Source organism: Apus apus, chromosome 1 (assembly GCF_020740795.1).
Source record: "Apus apus isolate bApuApu2 chromosome 1, bApuApu2.pri.cur, whole genome shotgun sequence".
Lineage (NCBI taxonomy): Eukaryota > Metazoa > Chordata > Aves > Apodiformes > Apodidae > Apus > Apus apus.
In genome coordinates this window covers 33,264,005-33,285,637 of record NC_067282.1, presented here as the reverse complement: position 1 = coordinate 33,285,637, position 21,633 = coordinate 33,264,005, and positions in this window count along the sequence as shown.

The following is a 21,633-nucleotide window of genomic DNA, read 5'->3' as shown; positions in this document are numbered from 1 at the left end:
AGAAAACAAATTAACTAAACACATTTAAAATTATCTCCACTGGGAAGAGTTTCATGCAAGAATTTCTCTTCTAGGAACAGGAGTCGTGGGGCCTGATTCTCTATTGTCCTCCTTTTTGTAGTTTTAAAATAGGTAAAAAAAGAGGAAAAATTATGTAAGAATATTTTTTCACACTGGCTGTATCCAAGTGTAATTCACTTTGCTGCTGAAGATTATACAGTAACAATAGAAATGCTTTAAATTAAAAGTAGGATACTGTCAACTTCTTTTAACAGGCAAAAATATATTTTAGACAGCAGAAATACTTGAAGAAGTAATACCCATTGTCTTATTCTTGCCAGATGCTGTAAATTAATGACAAATAAATGTATTTTAGTTGAACTCCACTGACTAACACATTGATTACACAATCACAGAGTCATCTCAGAACAAAACTGTAGTTAGTAGGCTAGCTAGTCTCAACTTGCTTTATTCTTAGTAATAAAAAAAATTGTAGCATACAATCATTCAGAGGGAGTAAAACTTTGGTACATTACAACTAATCTGACCAATGCAGAAAAAAGTAACAAAGGACCTAAAGCCATTCAGAAAGTTGAAAATCACAAAGGATTTAGGTAGAGTATGTTCTAGGTGTCAAAAAAGTGTACTCATCTAATCTGACTCTGTTCAACATTCATACTTGTTTTAAATTATTGTTTAATATTCACTAATGTTTTTTAAACTAAGCATTGTAAACACAACTCCTCAAATGAGCTCTTACCATGGACTTGTAACTGACATGTTAATAAGCACTATTTCAAAATCTCTAACAGTACAAAAGAAATGGTAATTGGAAACTAAGGAAAAACATCTTGATTAGTTGAAATAATCATCTCTCTGACAATGTTGAAGTTAACAACCCCTAAACCAAAAACGTGTTTGAAATAGACAAGTTAGTGGTTAAAGTCTGAAATCACTTGTTAAAATGACAATCATATTTGAAAAAAAGAACAACCCTCCAAAAATGCAGTTTGAAAACTGACTATAAAAATAGTTTGAAAACTGATCACAAATATAACAGGGTGGTACTCAGAGATTTCCAGGTCAGATCTGGACTGACTGCATGTGCAAATGCTGGTTGAAGAACTGAAGCAATCTCAGCCAAACATCCATATGCTTTCCTTCAAAAAGGAATTATTCCATACAGTGGACTTTGCACTACATATCCTATGTATTTGCAGTGAGCCCACAAAAAGGTCTTCATGTTATTGAAAACATTGACATAAGCATAATGAAAAAATCCATCTCCATAAAATGGTGCTATGTAGCTGAGTAGTGTGTTTCATGTGATCATTTGTGTACTCCAAAAATTTGCAGATGGACTAGCAGGTGTCAGCAAGGGAGAGGTCCTGTAGAGAAGGAAGATCTGCTTAGTATCTGCAAAGGATGAAAGGAGGATGAAGGTTGTAACTGTAAAGAGAAATGCAGCACGATAGCCAAAGGAATTTATCTGAACAACATAATCAAGAGCACAAGTACATTTGTTTTATTGTGCCCATATTACTAGTTCTCTGGCTGGACTATTTAGACTGAATGGCCCAGCTTTTCAATGATCACACTACTTGGTCAAACTTCAAAGTTTAGCTTGGATGTGGTTTCGAAGAAGTGAGAAGTAACTGACAGTCGGTATCAGTTCAAAGGATGTAATAGCACCTCCCAGAGGCAGGTAGAGCATGGGAACATGGAGACAAAGGTGAGCACCTTGGAGATTTTTCTACATTGTATAAGTGATGAGAACCTAAGCAGGTAAACAATCCATTGGAGGAGGAAAATAGTGAAAACATAATGAAAGACAATGGAATAACTAGGCAAGCAGAAAAAATATAGAACAATTACTTCACACAGCATTTCATCATTGAGAAAATATCTGCAAAATGCAATCAGCAGTGCCTTCCACTTACCTCATAACAGGTTAGCTGTGATGGTATAACAGCCTAATGAATGTAACAGCAAAATAGTATGCTACCATAGTTTGAGAAATTAATTGATCTCTCAGGCATTCTAACTTGTGTTCATTAATGAGGGGACATAAAATCATCACCCAGCACTGTCTTATTCTGTTAAATAGAAGAGGAACAGTCTGAGCTCCTGAGGCCAGGTGACCCAGACTTCCTCATGTTCACACTCTTCTCATACCTGTTTCCTATAGAGAAGTCTGACAGGCTGCACACAAATTAGTAGTTGTCTCTATATCTTTTCTGACCCAATCCATGCTCCTGAAGAACTAGCATACAAGTTTTTGTGTGTTTTTTTTCTGTTTAGACTGTGAAAAAATGAGGGCTGCGCTGCATCATACAGGGCTGATGATTTTATTACATAAAGCTGAAGGTATGTGTTAAGTATTTTTGGATATAATATTTTGGCAGGTAATATGCAGTTGTTGAACAAATAAGTTTGAATGAAGGTCATAAGTCTGATGGGACCAGACTTCAACAGTTTTAAAAGGTTCCATAAAAAAAAAAAAACTTCACTAAGAAAATATCATCTTCAGTGGATGATTTTAATTTTAATTCTCTTTAAAACTGGAAAAAAATATTCTAATTATCAAGAAAGGAAGGTAGAATAAAAGTTTATTCTGGAAAGTTCATCGACTGAGTTAATAATTTGATTCAATTATGAATGTTTGTGTGCTAATATATGCAAATATATTTTCCCTTGTTTTGTTTATTGGTTAATTTCTTTTTCTATAACTAATTGCTTGAAAAGCAAGTACTATTTTTGTCCTAATCTAGCATAAAAATATAAAGCGAATTTTTTAAAAGCTTGCATGAATTTAAACAAATATGTAACCTTTCCAGGTTGCTCTGGCTTAAAGCATTTCAGAGTGCTTTAGTGGGATATGGGTCTTTTTGTTCCCCTGGATAAGTAACTTGTGAAAAAAATAAATAATTTCCAATAATAATGATCTTAAATGCCTTCATAATTCCAGATGTCTTTTGGACTATCCTTCTTTCTCTTTTACTCCCTCTTCCCTACAATACAACACAAATACTAAGCTATATAGATTAGAAAGCATTTTGAAGAGGCTAGAAAAAAAAATAAATTATGGTAAAAGCTTACTCTAAGAAGGTGTAATAATAAATATAGTGGAGTCCAAGGCTAAAAAGTACACGACATTCTTGTCTATAGTGATCACCAAATTATCTCTTAATGTGATTCTTTATACCTATGGTCTTCTACAACCAACTAAACAAATGTGCATTTTAGCAGATTTAAAAGTAAGAGTTTCATAAATCATGCCAACTATTGTTTGTGCATGTCTGTGCCCTTTTGTGACCAGCCCACAGTTCTTCCAAGAACAAATTGCCAAGATCTAATGAGACCTAAATTACTTTGTGAAAACTAACATTTGCTTTTCCTGAACCATGGCATTATTGTCACTGTCTGTAAACAAATACTCACTATGTAAGAGGGAGATTGAAATTCCCATTTTACCACTATTCCAATCTGATTGATCAGAAATAAGATCATTTAAAAATTAAATTTGTGGTTGATTAATAAATCTACTGATGATAAAATGGGCATTTATGAAGATTAATATTTGCTATGACTCTTCAAATAATTTCTCTAGGCTTATGATCTAATGTGAATTTATAAGAATGGATCAAAATAGCAAGGAGGACAAAAGTTTTGGGACCTCACATAGTTAAAGTTACAGAACGACAGTTTCCTAACTCCATTGTGCAAGCCCTGTGCTCTGTTTGGCTACTAACATCTTTCAATATGTGAGGCTACTGGAATTTGAATAATGACTGTGTAGCTATGCTACATCTCTGTCTCACTACCATGATTGAAAATGCATTTTTATGAGCATGCATGCACACATGGGTGAAGACAGATTCAAACTTTTCTGACGTCTCTAAACTAACTAGAACCAGGCCATCTCTAATCCAGGAAACTCTTTCTCTAAATCTGGTGGCCTTCTACAACAGAGTTACAGCACTGGTGGACAAGGGAAGACAAACTGACATCATCTACCTAGACTTGTGCAAGGCATTCCATCCCATATGACAACCTTGTCTCTAAATTGGAGAGACATTAATTCAGTGGATGGACCACTCAGTGGATAAGGAATTGGCTGGATGATCACACTAGTTCTGGTCAACATCTTGGTGTCCAAGTGAATGTCAGTGATGAGTGGCATTCCTCAGAGGTTGGTACTGGGACAAGAGCTGTTTAACATCTTTGTGAGTGACATGGATGGTGGCATTGAGTGCACTCTCAGGAAGTTTTCTGACAACACCAAGCTGCATGTTGTGTTTGACATGCTGGAGGGAAGGGATACCTCCAGGCGGAACTTGACTGGCTTGAGAGGAGGGTACTTGCAAACTGTATGAAGTTCAACAAGGTCCTGTTCATGGGTGGGGGCAATCCTAAGCACAAATACAGGTTGGGAGGGGAATGAATAGAGAACAGCCCTGAGAAAAAGGACTTGGGGTGTCGTTTACAGAGAAGCTAAACATGAGCTGGCAATGTGTGATTGCAGCACAGAAAGCCAACAATATCCTGGGCTGAATCAGAGAAGCATGGCCAGCAAATCAAGGGAGGTGATTCTCCCCCTGTACTCTGTTCTTGTGAGTCACAGACAGAGTACTGTCTTCAGCTCTGGGGCCCCCAACACAAGAAGGACATGGACATACTGGAGCAAGTCCAGAGGAGGGCCACAAAGATGACCAGAGGGCTGGATCACTTCTCCTGTGAAGACAGGCTGAGGCAGTCGGAGTTGTTCAGACTGGAGAAGAGAAGATTTTATTGCGGCCTTCCAGCAGTTGTGGATTCTTCCTTGATGTAAGTGCTCAAGGCCAGGTTGGATGAGGCTTGGAGCACCCTGGTCTTGTGGGATGATTCCCTGTCAATGGCAGGGGGGGTGGAAATAGATGATCTTTAAGGTCCTCCCTAATGCAAAACATTTTACAATTACATGAAATTAGGAATGTGCTCGAGACACCACTCTGCATTCATAGAATTATATAATAGTTTGGGTTGGAAGGGACCTTACAGATCATTTCCATCCAACCCCCTTGCTTTGGCAGGGATAGTTCCCACTACAGCAGTGTGCTCAGAGCCCCATCTAACCTGCCCTTGGATACTTCCAGGGATGGGGCTTCCACAGCTTCTGTGGGCAACCTGTTCCAGTGCCTAACCTGCCTTGTAGTGAATAATTTCCTCCTATTGTCTAATCTAAATCTCCCTTCTTCAAATTTTAATCCATTACCCCTTATCTTCTTGCTATCCCTGCTCTTTCATTTAGGACCCAGCTAATTCACACAGCTATTTTAAATATTTTTCCAGTCCTTTGGAGTATTTGGGGAAGAGGCTGGGTGTCCTTTCAGGTCCTATGCAGGAACCACAAGACAATATTGTAATCATGGGAAAATACTAAGTACGGAAACTATTCTCCCATTGGATTATGTTTGTTTAAATGACACCAAATATATAATTATACACCTTCCATCACTTTTCTGTCTTTACATATCAAGTCATATTGCGTATGCTACAGGTTTGATTCCAAATCCAAAGGCTGCAAGGTTTTGAACAGTAGCCATGAACTGGATTCACCTTGTACCAAATGAAGAGATACTTCTGTCTTATTAATACAACAAACAGTTCACTTTAACAAATATGCTACCACCTGCTGCTTAAACTAGCATTTAGTCACAAGTTCATCTGAGATAAAGCAATCTGTGTTGATCGGAATATCCTTGTATTAATAGTATTTGACTGCACCTTAAGGAAAAGGTGAGTCAAGCAATACAGTATACATATTTATGAAAATAAATTATCTCTACACTTGGATGCAATTTTCTTTAAAAAAAAAATAAAAATAGAAAGGAATGAAGTTAAGCATCAGATAAATAAAATCAATAGAAAATGAATACACACCCAAAAATGCTAAATTAGAAATAATAGTTTTATATACTCATATATCTCATTTGGTTTCCTTTCAAAATGAAAAACTAAATCAAAACCTACTAAAATAGAGAAGAAAATTAATACCTTGCAGACAATAGAAAGTCTTCTCTGACACAACATCTTGAAAAGTAAAAATAACTATATATTCATGCAATAAGAACAATTTCCTTGTATTTATGAACTGAGAAATATGATTGAAAATAATGTCTTACCAGGCTTTCAATAGGCAATAGTCTTTTTGCAGAAAAAAAGCATATCCATGATTTGCTGCCTGCCTAGTCTTAATTACAATACCAAGCTTCATAACAATTCACTGGGAACAAGAATGAATACTCTTAAGGCAGATCCCTGGTTCTTTCATACCTTGATGTGGTGGGAGGTTCAGAGAATCTGGGAATGCCTGAGTTTGGAAGGGACCCCTGGAGATTTTCTAATTCAACTCCTCTGCTCAAGTAGGGTCATCTTAAGCAGGTTGCTCAGGACTGTGCTCAGTCAGGTTTTCAACATCTCCAAGGATGGATACTTCAACTGCCTTCCTGGGCAACCTGTCTCAGTGTTTAATCACCTGCATATCCTAATTCGCTGCATGTAAATGAAAGACTAATCCAATTTAAAGGTACTAAAGTTGGTTTATGCTAGTTGAAGCTCTTCAGTTATGCTAAATCCCTTTGAATCACAACTAATACCAATTAAGGGTCACAAAAACTTCTAAGTAAAACAGAACATAACTGTGAAGCGGAAAGACAATATTTTTTCTGACAATTTTTATGTTCCTTTTTTCTTACGGATGTAATAATTTTTGTCCCTTTACTTCTCTACTCTTTACCAAGGTTTCTTTTTCTCTGCATCTTCTTTTCAATTCTATGCCTCCTCCTCATTCCTCATTGTACTTTATCACTCTCGCTTTTTGTCTGTTGAACAGCTCTCTGTCTTTCAATTGTCATTGTCATGATAGGCATTTTGAAAGCATTTTACAAAAAGGATTTGCTTCACAATATTTCCTAAGCTGTGTGTATATGTACATGTCAGAATGCTGTCTCTTGCTGTCGTTCCTCTGCCACTACTGTATCATATACCTTCAGATTTAGCTCCTGCAAACGGAGCTTTTTCTATTTAATCCATTCCTAGTCTATTATCACATCTCCTTGATCTTTTTTTTCCCTAGCTTTTTTCTGCTTTGTGCATATTTGAAAGGAAAATTAATGTAAAATTTACTTCCCCATATCATAGCTCTTCAAATCATTGTATTCTCTTTTCACGACTTTCATTGCACATCAAATATAAAAGCACAGCAAGGAAATCTGTTTCTTACAGATACATCAAATGCTTCAAACTAACCCTTCAATTTACTATTCAGTGCATAGGTTTTGAACTCTGCAGCTCCCCCAGGGGAACTACGTAGAAACTCTGCATAATGCTTTAGAAGTCTGGTAGTAGAAATAATGTAGCTGAGCTCCACTCCTTAACAAAGTTTCTAAGTATTCTGCTACTCTCCTAAGTCTTATTCCAGAAAAATAGTTACAGGGTTTTTTGTCTGTTTGTTTGTTTTGTTGTTGTTGGTTTTGTTGTTGTTGTTGTTGGTTGGTTGGTTTGGTTTGGGGTTTTTAATTTTGTTTTGGTATTATATTGCAGGAAGAAGGAAAGAGAACCATATTTTTTTGTTTGTTTTGGACATGCACCAGTAACTTTGGGTATCTTTTTTCACCTTACAGAGATTTTCTCTCTTTGCTTCCTATTCCACAATCACCTTTATTCTGCCTACCCTATTGACCTTCAGTCCTTTATTTTCTCATTGTAAACCAGTTCCAGATTGTATGGGGTAAAGTTCAGCAGATTCAAGTAAGCATTTTGAACTTAAACTGTTGGGCTGTCTTCCTTTCCAGTTATCTGTGCACAAGGGCAGATCCACATGAAGAGATTACAAAGCAAAATACAACTTTTCTGTTCTTTCCCCCTCATACAAAAATATTAATCGGTTGTCTCAACACTTTCATTCCATGCAAACTTTAGTTCCCAAAAGCTGTGCACTGAAACTAATTTAGTGATCCTAGACCCCTCTCTAGTTGATAAAAAGATATTAATACATCCTGAGGACAGTTTAGATGACATGATAATCCTTGCAGCAGTATCTGTACCCATCACTGACTAGTTGGACTTGTTTGGATGAGGTACTGAGTATGGATAAAGACAGATTATATGAATTTTATATTTATTCTTTCCAACACAACATTACTGTCCACTGTTTATTGTGGTTTACACTGTGACTCTAGGTCATTCTGCAACAAATTCCTGTGTATCCTACCCCTGAGAGAAAAATTAGTATACCTACATGTATATGTAAAAGCACAGAAGAAAAATTATAAGATCTACCTATCTGATTCCATCTGTTCCCTGAAAAGCTGAATATATACACATTTCAATTCAACAAAACAAACTTAATGAACTTCTAATTGCAGTCCTAATCCTACAGTCCTTACAGACTTCAAGCGACTGTTACTTTCAAGCATCTAAGGTATTGCAATAGAAAGGCAAAGGGCACCTCCTCCTTTCTAGGGCCTACTGACTCTCTCTTGGGCAGGAGATCTGGCTTCTTCCATGTTATTTTTTTTCTGTTGTGCAGTGTAGAATTATCACTTTGCAAGAGATCCTGGACTTAAATGAAAAAATGAAGCCATTCTAGAGCAAATGGACAGAACTGAGAAATTCTCCTATAAGCAACTTCCCATCCATTGAAGGATATTTTTTGTTCCATTGTTTTGTTTGCTCAATAAACAGTCTTTTGTCTTAACTCTCGGAATCCAAGCAGGTTAATGTCAACACATAATTTGTGAGGAATATATTATCTATAAAAATAACAATCTGTATGGGCCCTTAATAATTGCTGTCATCTAAAAATCTCTCAACACAAAATTACTGCTTTAGTGAGACATGGAGAAGTGGACAAAAAGGGGAAGAAACAACTTCTCATGCATGAAATTAAATTTTTATACAAGAAATAAGTAATTTTTCCTATGTTTAATATCTCAGTTTAATTATCTAGTCATAATCGAATCAAACATGAATGGATGCTGTGGCCTTAAGTTCTTAGCAAATAATTCAGTTTTATAAAGATCTTGTACTGTGCCAGCTCTTAACAGTGAAATACTGAGGAGTTTACAATATAATTAAAGCAGAAATCTTGAAAGTAAGTGGGAAGTATATAATACCTTGTAAAGCAGACAATGGTTCCCAAAATAACCATGACACTTTGCAATGCCTTGGTAATGCCCTATAGGTCATGTTGCCTTTATAACATTCTTAAAAGGAAAGTACTGGATTTTTAGAGAGAATAATACATCTTATATCTGTGGCATATATCTTCTAACATAACCAACACCTTTTCCCCAGATGCAAACAAAAGACCATCTCTAAGACATCCCATAATCAATGTTATTTTGTATGGAAGAGACAATTCTGATTATTTTTTTTCTGTGGCCTGTGAATTCTGAATCTTATGTAGCTTGGGAGAACTGATGCTGGGGATTTTCCATTGTGCATTTAATATTTGAACATTAAAGGCAGTGGAAAACTTTTATTTAATATAGAGATGCATTTTTTTTCAGAGCATTTTAGATTTCATCTGTGTTTTTTGAAGATTGAAAAAAAAAACAACAAACAAAACAAAAAAAGAAGCTGTGAACACTTTAAAAGTCCAGTGTCTTAATTTGATATTTTTTATCAGATCATCTTATATCTAAAAGATTGAATTTTTTTCTAGGCTTATCTAGTTAAGAAAAATTCCACCAAAAACACAGGGTTCTACAACCAAGAGAGACCTTGTGGGTGAAAAAAAGGTGATTTCAGTGTTTTCAAAACCAGCATGTTATACAAAGTCTTCCATAGATCTATCTATTTCTGCAATAACTATGACTTTTTTTTCTTTTTTTCCTGAATTATCTTATTTAGAATCTATACATTTTACTGTAACATTTATAACTCCACATGAAGATAAAATCACAGGATATGTATTGTTGTACAACAATATGCAAAACATTGTTCAATTAGAAAAGAATATTCAACAATACATCTCGTGAAGTTGGTAATTTCATTAATATAATAGCAGGAATTCTCCAAGACCACTTTCCTAACTATGTGAAGGAAAAATAGATACAATAAAGAAACAAAAAGCCTGCCAGGACAGAGTTGGTTAAGAAGATTAGATATTTCAGGAGATAGGAAGATCTACAACATTGCATGTGAAAAGCTGGTTCTGTTGTGACATACACAGTATAATAAATAATGATATCTAGGAATGACTGCAAACTAGAGAGTCTTAAGTATCACAGGACCAGGAAACCAGTGTTAATTCCAAAGCCTCATTTAGTATATGACACAGGAAAGGAATCAGAAAGGGTACGCATTTTGCGAGAGCAGTCTCTGGAAAATACACAGTGGAAGCAGACCTGTAAAAGGCTCTGGGATCAACTGATAGTGTGTCAATATTGAGAAGATGTGGGAATTGGAAAAAGGACAGTATTAATTAGGGTGACACTGGGTGAGGTTGTATAGAATACATTATGTGACAGTTTACATTTCAGCACGTCACACTGCAAAACTCATCTGTTTAAAAGACTGTAGGAACTGAATAAATTCTGACATTTATCTAAATTCTCTTACTCTGAGAATATCTACATTTACACTGCCTAGGATAAAGATGCCTAGGCATATAAACTTTGACTTTGGCTCTGAGACATAAGAGAGCTGCTAATGGTCTAGGATTATCAAGATTTTTACCACGGGTATTTTATGACTTGATTGCCAGCTATAGGCATTTTCTAACTCAGAGTGTAGTATCTGGCTCTAACAATCACCAGAAATACCTGTTTGATTCTGGCTCATTCCCTATTTTCCTAGATTCTTATTTAGATTTGTTTTTTCCTCAGGATGGTACCAGGTGATGAGTTACAGCACGGTTGAGTACTAGCCCACATAAATTTTTGTTTAGGCTTTTTATTAAAAAGGCTTTTTAATCATGTCTCTGCCAGCAAATGTTGCTCTAAGGTCTGGCAATGGTAACCATCACCTCCATACTTCTGAAAAAATGATGACTCCATGACTATATGAAAAAGACTTTGTTATTAGTTTACTTCAACAAAATATTCATTGCATGAAGGCAGTGCCAACAAGATGGAGCCAGTTGTACAGTAAAGAAGTTTTTGGATATTAAGTCATCAGTCGCAATTATTTGTAATCTCTTTATAGTAACCAGTAATGCCTCAGGTGTTGCACATATAAGAAACTCAACCAACGAGGAGATGGTAAAAGCAAAGATTTTATCCTGATAGTTCTGCTTTTAGGATGCTAATTCCTATTTATTTATTTATTTATTTATTTTCTGTGTTTCAATGCAGTGACTGAACAGCACTAAAGAACATGAACTGAAGGGAAGCTGTCTCAGAATTTTAGGCACTGGCAAGTTACAGTGTCTGGATCTCTTCCGTTTACTCACAAGAATCCCACTCTGTTGGCTTCTCTTGATAGAAATAAATATCTATTGCCATTTAGAATGAACAGATCAGGTAGACAAGATATAACAACTATTGTCCCAAAAATGCTCTTGTGAAAAAGAAAATAGAAGCCATGATAGATAAAACATTGAGCATTTCAAATGCCAATAGATGTCTAAGAGGGAGAAAAATTTGTCAAACTCTTGAAGTTCCTCTGAGACTGCATTAAATACTAAAAGTCTTTTCTATCTGCTATGATTATTAGAATACCTTCAGAATCTAATCATTATGTTAGATACCTAAGTAGATGCCTAAAATTCTGATTTTCACCAAAAAAGAACTCAGGGTTGGTCCAAGCCTGAAGGTAGATCTACCTAGACTTTCTCTTTATAAAGAGATTCACAGAGGAAAGAAAAAAGAAAAAGAAAACAAAAGAGGGGTAGGGGGAAAGGGGGGGGGAAAGGGGAAAATAAAAGCCTTTTAAGCTTCATAAAGTGAGATTTTACAAGGCCATAAACTAAGATAATTAATTTTTTCAAACAGAAAAATCTCCACGTCCAACTGCAGTTTCCTAAGCAGATAAAGGCAGCTAAACAACTGAGCATATCCAAAGTGTTTTCTCTAATTTAAGATCTTCTAGGTTATTCTATCAAGTCCTACATGTTGCTCTAGAAGGCTATGAGTACCCTGGAGCTCTTCTAACATCTAAAATATGGAATCCCAAATGAAAGGAAACACTGATGCCAACTGAATTAAACCTCAACAGAATATATCAGGTGCAATACAAATGAAGAAGCCTTTGCAAAAGATTTTCTCCTGCCATCCACATTATTTTTAAACAAGTCTTTAGTACAGGTGCCAGTCATCTAAATTACTTTCCTAGGCACAGTAAACTCTGCAGTGCTCTGTCCAGTCCCCATAAAGGCTCCCTGCACCAGCCTGAGGCCTGACTTCCTGAGCTCTGCTAAAACTACCAGAGGCCTCTGCTCCTCTCAGCAGTTTATCAGCCTTGGCATGACCTCCAAGTTCCTAGACCTTCCTAGGGTAGCCCCACATGTTATTTACCCACACTTTACAAGCTCTACAAGCTTCTCTGACTGAAGAAGCTGAGTTACATGGACGTGAACAGCCCTCCAATTGTTTCGTCTGACCTATTCTTCAGTTAACAAAATATTCAAGTTTAAAATGCGCATATCAAACTTGCTCCCTTTTTCTTTTCTCCTTTGTAGAACATACAGCTTTCAGAAAAAGAGCACTACTGATTAAGAGGTACTGAGATGCTGTAGTGGTGAAAGGAAAACACAGGAAAGCTGAAGCTGGATTACAGTATTGTTGAGATATTAGTAAGGCAATGGTGTCTGTATCCAGCAGCAGAGGAAGAGGCATCCGTACTGATCAACATCAGACAGCTTTAGAAAAAGACATGATGAATCTGGTAGTTATGTAATTCCTGATCAAGGACTTACATTTGAGTAATCCATTTTGAAAGAAGATTTTGTCTGATAAAGCAGTCCCAATTATTTAATGTGATACAAAGTGGGAGCTAATTAGATGCCCAAATTATTTATACAAATTAAGCAAAAGCCAAAGCTCTTAAGGGGGTAATTAAATTTATTTGAAATTAGGATTTCATTGAAGAGTCCTGGAGAGATGCCAATGGCAGGATACCTCCCTCAGAAGCCTGTTCTGCACTATTCAGTGAATCCAATGGATGTTCAAATGGTTTAGAAGTCACAAGTTTCTTAAAGCAAAAAATAAAAAAAATATTAAGAATTCAGTGTTTGCATTTGTATTTCCTGTATCTGTTCTACTAGCAACAAACAGTGTTAAGGGATTATGGAGAGAAAAAAAAAATAATTAAGGAAACAAGAAGTAAAAAACCCACCCGCTCTGTTTCAACAGAGTCTCAATTTCAATATTATAAATAGCATTTTAATGCTACGACTATATATACAGTTTTGATTAAAGGATGTGCCTGTTAGACTTCTCTGCAAGGATGTGTCTGATTGCCACTATGGCTCAAGATAGAACTACTTACCCTACCTTTTTTCCAGCTGATACAAACATCTTAAAAGGTGCTAACATACATCTGTAGCGAATTATAGCCATTTTCCTCGCCCTTACTCCATCAGGAGTAAAACCAAGACTTTATCCCTCCGTATGTCCCTTCCTAAGGTCACTCTTATTTTCTCCACAGTCAAACATTTACAGTGATCATTCTGATTGACTTTCATGTTCCTGCAGAAGCATCTGACATGGGTTATGCACGTTCTCAGCAAGACAAGCACAAGCTGCAGTTCTGTGACTCTCAAGACTTTTCACTCCAGTGATATGAAGTAATTCTGGAATTTGCTGAAGAAATGTGCACTTAAACATTTTGTGACTTGATAAAAAGGTAACTCATTAAATCAGAAAATATCTGGGCTTTCTGCATCCAAATAAAACATTGGGAGACAAAATCATATTTTAAAAAACTGAATTTACCTTGCTAGCTAATTTTAAAGGAAATGCGTTTATAACTTTCAGAAGAAAATGTGAAAAGTGCTTTTCCTCATTTTGAGGGGAAAGAAGAAGGAAAAGAGAATCCTTCTTATGCAGACTTGACACAGCATAGGAAAAAAAGCAGTCATTTTGAAAAATCAGAAGCTACTTTTTTTTCATCTTAATGGAAGCAATAACATCTTCATCTATTGGATAATATCAAAACACAATCCCTCCAAAGTATTTTTTTTTACAAAAAATAATACTTTTATGTTGAAACATGTTTCAAAATCAGAAGTTTAAATACTGAATTTATCCAAGGTACTCCTTAGCCACCTACTTATCCTTTTCCCTCATATACAGTTTTCTTGATTTGTATCATAGTAACTTCTTGAAACCCCACTGTGCCACTTGCTCACATTGAAACTATATATGTTTATATCTATGGGCACGCCAGTGTGTGCATGTTTGAGCAATATTTTTTGGCCATAGATTCTTTCTTTTCTTACATTTTATTATGCTGCTCTTTGAAGCAGTAAAATTAGTTTTGGTACTTTTATTGATGTTGATTATAGGGATGTCTGATTTCATTTAGCATTCATACTGCACAGTAAGTGTCTTTTATAACAACCTTACTTTCACAGATTATTTGTCCCACTCTAAAATCATTAAGGACTTTCATTAGAATTTGTCACTCTGTTCCAGAAAACGAATGCTTTTGAAAATAAAGGTTGAATTGTTTGTGGTTTATTTCAGTCATATTTTCTTTTAGGCTTTAAGCCATTTTATATTTAACATACTGCTAAGTGACTCTGGCACTTCTTAGCTTCATAAGAAGTCTTTCATTATAGTTCCTTGCTGCTGATCAGAGTCAGATTTAGAACTACCTTGTTCCTAGAATCTTCAATGCCAGAAGACCCCTTCCTCCTAGCTTTTAAATGTTTCACTCAAGATTGTTTTCTAGGTGTAGGGGAACCCTTAAGTATGTCTATTATTTCTTTATGTAGGAGGTTCTTGGGCCTTTCAGATCTCATTGACCCTGTTTTGGTCCTCATAGATGGGTAGGCTATAAAGTGTGTGAAAAATCATGCAGAAAGTTGAGCTCGGAGGATAGTGGCCAATGGATCACTATGGAAATCAGCCAAAATAGTGTTTCTTGGGGCTTGATACAAGACCTCATTAATAGTCTTGATGATGGCACAGAACAGAACCTCAAATATCTCATTAATGACATCAAACCAGGGAAGCAGATGATATGCTAGAAAGACTGATGCCATTCACAATGACCTCAACTTGCTGAAGAAACGGTCTGACAAAATTAATGGTCAACCAAGACAAATGCAAAAGCCTGTTTCTGAACTTGAATAACTCCATAGGATTGTAAAGGTTAGGGACTGACTGGATATAGAGCAGGTCTTCAGAAAGGGGCTGGAGAAAAACAGAAGTCAGCAGTGCAGTTTTTGTAGTTTTAAAAGTTTGCTGTATTTCAGTCTATGTTATTACAATCATAGCCAGAAGTTCAAGGCAAGTGATGACTATTCCCCACATTCAGGACTTGTGAGAATGTATCTGTCATACTGCACCAGCTTCTGGATCATCAGTACAAGACATCAGGAAGTTAGGAACTAAAGCAAGGAACATATTAGGCTGAACAAACTGGTTTAATTAACCTCAAGAATAAAACCAAACCAAACCAAAACCAACCAAACAAAATAAACAAAACTGAGAGGGAGATTAGTTTCAATCTTCAGATTCTTGACAATACACAACAAAAAGATAGGATCATAAGTTTCAGTAAGAGAAATTCTTACTATAAGTGAGCAAAAAACCTTAAAAATATTGGTCCAGCATCAGAAGGTGCATGACAGTGTGTGCAAAGAAGCCCAGATGCATAAGTTTTTTTGTTTTGTTTCCTTTGGCAGTGGAGCATAGACGTTACAGAATCCCCCAAATTTATCTGAGCAGCCTGATCTAACTTGAATGTTGACCTTTCTTTGAGTAGGGGCTTGGATTAGACAACCGTAAGAGGTTGGTCTTCCAGACCAACCTGTTCTAGGACACTGATACTGTTGACTAGTTTTTAATTCAACCTCATGAGACACCAGCCGCCTATGTTACATTGGACACTTACTGTTATGTGCCTACAAATTAGAACACCCACATTCAAGCTAATAACTTTGTGACCCTTGTCCCCTTTATATACAGTGAGGAGAGCACTACTGGGGAACAATTAATCTCACCCTAAACTAAGTTTTTAAAATAAATCTCATTTCTGCCAATTTCATGAGCTACTTCAAAATAGAGTTCAGAGCTGCTTATTTATATGTTTTAATTATGAAAGAGCAAAATGATGAAATTATGTAGATGTTAACATTAGAGTTGGGTAAGATGAAATATACCTGGTCTTTTTCTTAAGTTACCAACCATGTAAGTAGCACCTACTGTATTAAGAAAACCTCTCTCTTCCCTCTGCATCAGACATATCCATCTTTCTAAAAGATGTTTTTACTGTTTGAAATAACCTGAAACAATTAAACAAATTTTACTTAATTAGCAGCCAGAATTAGGATGCCACTCTTTCTGGAAGCAGCTGAGGGGCACACTTAAAAACTATCAAGTGATTACTCTCAGATTCCTTCACCAGCTCTTTGGTTCTGCCCAGAGTGCAGTAACTGGCTATATTTACTGTGCTCAAGAGTCATAATATATAAGTGGAGAGAGCAGCACTAAAAACCCTAGAGGTGACAAAAGCAACCAGTGTAAGAGAAGAGACCTACATGCACATATGTCAGGCAATTAGACTAACCAAGAGATCCTGCTCTGGCAGGGGGGTTTGAGCTAGATGATCCTTCCAGGTCCCTTCCAACCCCTAATATTCTGTGATTCTGTGGTTCTATGAAAATCTTGTCCCAGACACTACTCCATTCAAAGGAATCTATTGACTTGAGTAGATTTTAAATAGAAGGAAAAAATGCACAATATTTCCAGTAAAAGCAACTCAGGTAAGCCACTCAGGGGAGCAATAGGTGCAGTTAGAGTGAACAGCCTTTAGTAAGACAATGAAACTTAATGTCTTGCCCTTAACAAATGATGTAAAGCATGATGTGAGAACACACCACAGGAGGTGGCTTGTGAGCTCATACTACATGCTGAGAAAGGAAAGTCAAGAGCAAGTACATATTTCAAAACATGCCATATCTCTTTTTAGTTCATAGCAACATACTAAAGTGCTTTCAGACTCTAGAAACTTGTTCCTGGTAGTAAGCAACAGGAGTTTGCCTGGCTCACAGTGACTCATTCTGCACTGCTGACAAAACATCCATATGCTTGTTTATATAAGAATGCTGTGTTAGATTTGTCAGGGAAGTCTCTCACTGGTTGCCACTGCAATGGTGACTTCCTCCCTGATGGTGTTTCTCAATGTTTATGCCACCCTGTTGTGTTCTATGTGTGCAATGTTATTCTTTTTTTCTTTCTTTTCCAATCCACTACTGAGTGGAAGCAGCCTTTGATTTTGTGTCAGATATAACTTTTCACCATTGTTTGCATTTGGTCAGACACAACAAGAATGAATGTTCTTCTTGGTGTCCTGCAAAGCTAAAGCACTTATTAATCATAGGAGAAGCATAACAGGATTTATCAATAGCTAACTGAAGTTGTCAGCTAACTAGTGTGCTTAGGCTCAAGAGCTAAAAGGCATCCAGCTGCTGGATGTGCCCAAATCCACAAGGGCTGCAGCCCAGTTTTTATTTATTCCTAGATTAGGCTGAATGTTAAGAAATTGGTTAGGGCTGTCAGCAGAAGTTGATCCATATTACCAATTGACAGAACCTGTTATTTGCCCTTTGCCTTTGAGGATGTCTGCTACCATTCACACAATGGTTTCCATGGTTGTGCTGGTTGCAGGATATGGTAGCCCTAGGGCTCTTGTCCCACAAGACTTTTTCAAGGAGCTATGCTTAGTTAAGGCACCTTGAAAAAGCCACCCTGAAATATTACACACACTTTTCCAAGTATGAAAAATGTCTAAGCTGTACCCAAAAATATTTTTCATAGCAAAATAATGCCTCCAGCTCTGTATATGTTCATGTGTTTGCTGAAAATGCACTCCTTGTCCTTACTGTATGGAGTTACAGAATGGTTTGGGTTGGAAGGAACCTTAAAGATCATGTTAGGTTTATTATGAGCATTATATATGTATGTATGCTTTTCTCGTTTCCCAGGCAGATCCATCTGTTACTGTCATCATCTCCTTTGCCTGAGTTATACCTTCTCCTCTCCATTCATAGCTTCACTTTCAAAATATGTCAAAAGAACTTAATTTGTCTTCTGTTTACTTCTGTTGGAGTTACTACAAATTATTTTTACCCTTAGATTTGAATAAAAGGGAGACCTTTCTTCATTGCTGATGCATGAAAACTTGCAGTAGGGATGAGATTATTTTTGTCAATTGGTTTCTGATAAATGGAGCAATTCAGTTTTTCTTTATTCATATGTTAATCCAGAAAATAAATTCCTTTGTACTTCTGCATTTCCACAGCTATTGTACACTAAGGATGAATTTAGAAAGTTCAGAAAAGTTCCCTTAACAAGAGTGGTCTGTAATAATTAACAGGATGAAATAGATGGAACCAGGATATTTATACAGGAATTACTCAAGTTTATCACTTGAGTGAAGGTACAAATACATTTATCTTTTACTCCATACAATATAATAGGGAACTGTAGTCCTGCAGAGGAAATCTATAGATGGATTTTATATAGGTTTGTCATTCTAATTGTAATTTTATAAGGCACACACATCACACACTACAGGTTCACAAGCACACACATGTTCATGGATCCCCCAAGCACTGTTGCAGTACCTCTTTCCACCCAACACCCCCGCCTAGACCCCAGACACCCTTACCTGCCCCATGGGTCCCCAGCTTACCAGCTGGTCCAGCTGGGTACTTGCTGCAAATGTGCAACACTCACACACTCGTCCCACAGATATCCCACACTTGTGGGTGCCCATGTATACCAGCATGGACCCTCCACCTGTCTGATACCCCTGCCTGCACCAGGAACATCCTACTCGCCAGCTCGTCAGACTGGGGCAGGCAGGTGCAGGGCTCAGGGAGACAAAGACTAATTCCATTTTACATGTAACCGGTCCCTTTCATATCCCTTTCTGTCTACCTCCTCTTTGTTCCTCCCTGATCCACTTCCACTGCACATTCCCCTACCAGCTGGCATAGTCTCACCAACCTCCTCCAACACCCAGAACCCTCAGAAGAAATATTCCTTCAGCCTTGTAGCAGTAGGGCTGCTGCTGTGGTCATGCAAGTTTAGAGATAGGGTAAAGGCAGGTCAGTTGTACCTATTGTTAAATAATTGATGTATCTGAAAAAAAACCAGAAAATCTCCTGGGCACCTCTTCTTACTGAATGGCAAACAAATATGTTTCAGCAAGAAATGTATATTTTCCAACATTTTTTCACAGCTTCAGTGGGGAATTTTCCCTCCTTGATGTAATAAGAAAAATCCATGGATTCCTTTGTTAGTTTTATGCCTCCACACTCTGGAATACACTGACCATCTCCAAGACAGGAGAAAACAAACACCCCTACAAAAAATAATTAACTCTTTTGGGCAAACGAAAAAGAATACATGTATCTGAAATTTGTTTCTGACTTAATGTGTCAATGCTCTATACATTACACCCCAGCCAGCTGTCCAGAGTCCTCTTACAGCTAAATGGCAGATACAAACCTCTTTGAAACAAATTCAGATCATAGAACCATAGAACGGTTCAAGCTGGAAGGGACCTTAAAGGTCATCTAGTTCCAACACCACTGCATGGGAAGGGACACTTCCAACTAGACCAAAGCCCCATCCAGTCTGGCCTTGAACACTTACAGAGAAGGGCCATCCACAACTTCCCTGGGCAATCTGTTCCAATATTTCAACACACTCACAGTAAAAAAATTATTTCCAATATCTAATCTAAATCTACTCTCTTTCAGCTTGAAAACATTCCACCTCATTCTATTATTTCATACCCTCCCCAGCTTTCCTGTAGCCCCCTTCAGGAACTGGAAGGCAGCTGTAATTTCTTTCCAGAGCTTTCTCTTCTCCAGTCTGAACACCCCCAACTTTCTCATCCTGTCTTCATAGAAGAGGTGCTCCAGCCCTCTGGTCATCTTTGTGGCCCTCCTCTGGACTTGCTCCAGGAGGTGCATATCCTTCTTGTGTTGGAGACCCTAGAATTGGACAAACTTCTCCAGCTGGGGTCTCATGAGAGCAGAGGAGAATCACTTCCATCAACCCGCTAGCCACACTTCGTTTGATGCAGCCCAGGGTACAGTTGGCTTTCTAGGCTGCAAGCACACATTGCCAGCTCAGGTTGAGCTTTTCACCAACCATCATCCCCAAATCCTTCTTCTCAGAGCTGTTCACCATCCATTCTCTTCCCGGTCTTTATCTGTTCTTAGGATTGTTCCAATCCATGTGCAGAAGCTTGTTGAACTTCATTCAGTTTGCACAGACCCACCTTTCAAATCCACCAGGTCCCTCTTGGTGGCATCCCTTCCCTCCAGCATGTCAATCACATCACAGAGCTTGGTGTCATGGGCAGACTTGCTGAGAGTGCACTCAATCCCACCATCCATGTCACTGTCAAAGATGTTACACAGTGCTGATCCCAATACCAACCTCTGAGGAACACCAGTCATCAGTGATCTCCACTTGGACATCGAGCAGTTGTGTGCAACTCTTTGAGTATGACTGTCCAGCCAATTCCTTATCCACCAAATGGTCCATCCATCAAGTTCATGTCTCTCCAATTTAGAAACAAGGATGTTGAGCAGGACAACATCAAATGCCTTGCACAAATCAGAGTAGTTAATCTAATTCTAAAGTAGTCATAAGAAATAGGTCAGGTGAAAAAGTTTGAAGAGTTTGCCATTCTTCAGTGGTTTTAATAATTTTTTAACTGTTTGATTCAAATTTAGATATTCACACTTTAAGCGTTTTAGCATGTTAGTAGAAATGCACTCACAAAACTAAGGGAAGAATATTATTTCAAAAAGTACCCTTTGGACTTGGCCTTCTGAGCTCCAATTTTCAAAGAAAAGAGACCACCTTTGAAAGACAAGCCTGGTAAGTAAAAATCCGTCTGATGACAGAATGCTAGAACTAATTAATTTTAATTTGATATTGTGTAATCCCATAATTCTCTATGCCCTTTTCTTGTGCTCCACATGTGACAACTACCTGTCTGTTTTTTTGTACAATGGAATTAATTATTGTATCATCTCTCCTTCATTAGTACCACCTTCTGCATCCCAGTTAGCAATATCTTTTGCTCCTGCAAAATTAACGTGATTAATACAAGCTAAAATCAGGGCAAAAGCTCTCATGTGGTATTAAAAACTGCTGCTACTTCCCACAATAAGAAAAATCTTGATTGCATTAGAACTTTTTTTCTTTTACTACATGACTATATCAGTAAGTCTAGACTATCTAACCCTTAGATACTTGGCAGTTAATATTAATCTTACCTAAAATAAGGCTCTGCTTCCAAATAACGTAAAGGAGAAATTACACTCCAAGGCCTAATATTTTTTAAAGCAATGGAGTAATTTTGCCTGGATTTAAGCAAAAAACTGGGAAAAGTTCCCCAGAAAAAAAAAATTCTATTAAAGTCAAGTTTGATAGGTATGAATAGAAG